This window comes from Bufo gargarizans, chromosome 10, assembly GCF_014858855.1.
Source record: "Bufo gargarizans isolate SCDJY-AF-19 chromosome 10, ASM1485885v1, whole genome shotgun sequence".
Lineage (NCBI taxonomy): Eukaryota > Metazoa > Chordata > Amphibia > Anura > Bufonidae > Bufo > Bufo gargarizans.
In genome coordinates, this window is record NC_058089.1 from 123,372,915 (window position 1) to 123,376,381 (window position 3,467).

A 3,467-nucleotide genomic window follows, 5' to 3' on the forward strand; every position below is an offset into this window, starting at 1 on the left:
ATTCTGAATTGAGTCCCAAATGGGCCAACGACCCAAATTCATAGATTGTTCTAGACTTGTATCTCAACATTTTAGAGATAAAGTCGCCTCCCTCCAATCTTTCTTCACTGATTGAATTGCTGCATATTTTACACCTGATGTATTACTGGCATGGTGTGTCTTAAAGTGACATGATAAAGTGCGTTTTAAAGTGACATGATAAAGTGCGTTTTAAAGTGACATGATAAAGTGCGTTTTAAAGTGACATGATAAAGTGCGTTTTAAAGTGACATGATAAAGTGCGTTTTAAAGTGACACGATAAAGTGCGTTTTAAAGTGACACGATAAAGTGCGTTTTAAAGTGACACGATAAAGTGCGTTTTAAAGTGACACGATAAAGTGCGTTTTAAAGTGACACGATAAAGTGCGTTTTAAAGTGACACGATAAAGTGCGTTTTAAAGTGACACGATAAAGTGCGTTTTAAAGTGACACGATAAAGTGCGTTTTAAAGTGTCACGATAAAGTGCGTTTTAAAGTGACACGATAAAGTGCGTTTTAAAGTGACACGATAAAGTGCGTTTTAAAGTGACACGATAAAGTGCGTTTTAAAGTGACACGATAAAGTGCGTTTTAAAGTGACACGATAAAGTGCGTTTTAAAGTGACACGATAAAGTGCGTTTTAAAGTGACATGATAAAGTGCGTTTTTCTTACCCCTTTTTGATATTGTTAATATGTTCTGATACTCTAGTTTTAAACGTTCTGCCTGTGCGGCCTATGTACTGTTTAGCACATGGGCATTCTAGAACATATACGACTGCCTCACTGTTACATGATAGGGTTTCTTTGATTTTCCATTCAAATGCATTTACCTTAGACGTTATTTTAGTCGTCTTCCTGTCAAACTTAGTCGCTCTACAGTTTCTGCATAAACCGCATCTGTAGAACCCTTTTAAGTTTGCCCGGGGTGTAAATATAGACTTTTGACAGGACCAGGTGTGATGACCTTTTCACTGCCTGGCCCTGTCAATCAAAGTGCAGAGGGGGCGGCAGTTGCAGAGAGAGCAGAGCCTCTAGGTGTAATGGTAACGCCCCCGTTGCTCCTAGATGCAAGATGGATCCGTCATGAACTCTATTGAAAGTCAATGGGGGACGAATCCATTTTCTAATGTGGCAGAGAAAACTGATCCGTCCCCATTGACTTGCATTGGGGTCATGCCGGATACGTTTTGCTCCACATCCCAGGACGGAAAGCAAAATACAACATGTTGCAGTTTGCTCTCCGGTATGAGAACATGGAGCGCTCCGTTCTGTTCAGTTCAGTTGTGTCCCCATTGACAATGAGTGGGGACAACATGTTGAAGGATCTCAATACCGGAAAATAGAAATGCTAGTGTGAAAGTAGCCTTAGTCAATGACTACATGTAACGGGGCTGACTAATGATGAGTCAGTGTGTGTGCTGCTGCAGATAAAGGCCGTGTAATCAGCATCAGTGCTACACATCGGGGGCTGCCGCCTGAAATACAAAACAACACAACCTACCAGAGAAGGAGAAGAGCCTGCCAGGGGGAGAGAGGAGAAGAGCCTGCCAGGGGGAGAGAGGAGAAGAGCCTGCCAGGGGGAGAGAGGAGAAGAGCCTGCCAGGGGGAGAGAGGAGAAGAGCCTGCCAGGGGGAGAGAGGAGAAGAGCCTGCCAGGAGGAGAGAGGAGAAGGGCCTGCCAGGGGGAGAGAGGAGAAGAGCCTGCCAGGGGGAGAGAGGAGAAGAGCCTGCCAGGGGGAGAGAGGAGAAGAGCCTGCCAGGGGGAGAGAGGAGAAGAGCCTGCCAGGGGGAGAGAGGAGAAGAGCCTGCCAGGAGGAGAGAGGAGAAGAGCCTGCCAGGAGGAGAGAGGAGAAGAGCCTGCCAGGGGGAGAGAGGAGAAGAGCCTGCCAGGGGGAGAGAGGAGAAGAGCCTGCCAGGGGGAGAGAGGAGAAGAGCCTGCCAGGAGGAGAGAGGAGAAGAGCCTGCCAGGAGGAGAGAGGAGAGGAGCCTGCCAGGAGGAGAGAGGAGAAGAGCCTGCCAGGAGGAGAGAGGAGAAGAGCCTGCCAGGAGGAGAGAGGAGAAGAGCCTGCCAGGAGGAGAGAGGAGAAGAGCCTGCCAGGAGGAGAGAGGTTTGCAAAAAAATATAAAGATGAACAAAAAAATGCTGGTGACCAGTGTATCTAATCCTATCCTGTGTGATACTGCCTGCTGAGCTGTGTATCTAATCCTATCCTGTGTGATACTGCCTGCTGAGCTGTGTATCTAATCCTATCCTGTGTGATAGCCTGCTGAGCTGTGTATCTAATCCTATCCTGTGTGATACTGACTGCTGAGCTGTGTATCTAATCCTAACATATGTGATACTGCCTGCTGAGCTGTGTATCTAATCCTATCCTGTGTGATACTGACTGCTGAGCTGTGTATCTAATCCTATCCTGTGTGATACTCCCTGCTGAGCTGTGTATCTAATCCTGTCCTGTGTGATACTGTCTGCTGAGCTGTGTATCTAATCCTGTCCTGTGTGATACTGTCTGCTGAGCTGTGTATCTAATCCTATCCTATGTGATACTGTCTGCTGAGCTGTGTATCTAATCCTATCCTGTGTGATACTGTCTGCTGAGCTGTGTATCTAATCCTCTCCTGTGTGATACTGTCTGCTGAGCTGTGTATCTAATCCTATCCTGTGTGATACAGTCTGCTGAGCTGTGTATCTAATCCTATTCCATGTGATACTGTCTGCTGAGCTGTGTATCTAATCCTATCCTGTGTGATACTGACTGCTGAGCTGTGTATCTAATCCTATCCTGTGTGATACTGCCTGCTGAGCTGTGTATCTAATCCGATCCTGTGTGATACTGTCTGCTGAGCTGTGTATCTAATCCTATCCTGTGTGATACTGTCTGCTGAGCTGTGTATCTAATCCTATCCTGTGTGATACTGTCTGCTGAGCTGTGTATCTAATCCTATCCTGTGTGATACTGTCTGCTGAGCTGTGTATCTAATCCTATCCTGTGTGATACTGCCTGCTGAGCTGTGTATCTAATCCGATCCTGTGTGATACTGTCTGCTGAGCTGTGTATCTAATCCTATCCTGTGTGATACTGTCTGCTGAGCTGTGTATCTAATCCTATCCTGTGTGATACTGTCTGCTGAGCTGTGTATCTAATCCTATCCTGTGTGATACTGCCTGCTGAGCTGTGTATCTAATCCGATCCTGTGTGATACTGTCTGCTGAGCTGTGTATCTAATCCTATCCTGTGTGATACTGTCTGCTGAGCTGTGTATCTAATCCTATCCTGTGTGATACTGTCTGCTGAGCTGTGTATCTAAGCCTATCCTGTAGTCTGGGGACGGGTACTTGTTGATCATTGCTGAGGAATCACTAAGGGTCCGAGTTCTGGTTGACTCAGGGCAGGGCTCAGTCTGTCTGACCTCCTGGTTATTGGGACGGTCTTCTTCTGTGTGGTG

At 46.6% G+C, this 3,467-nt stretch overlaps 1 protein-coding gene across 1 annotated transcript in view; it reads left to right on the forward strand.

The window, feature by feature from the left end:
- The first annotated feature begins 2,073 nt into the window (after window positions 1-2,073).
- The window catches only part of LOC122920235 (adhesion G-protein coupled receptor G1-like), a 28,952-nt gene continuing 27,558 nt past the window's right edge, over window positions 2,074-3,467 (forward strand). Inside the window, exon 1 of the mRNA XM_044269574.1 lies at window positions 2,074-2,128. The gene's annotated coding sequence lies outside the window, so the exon portion shown is untranslated. The remainder of the gene's footprint in view (window positions 2,129-3,467) is intronic.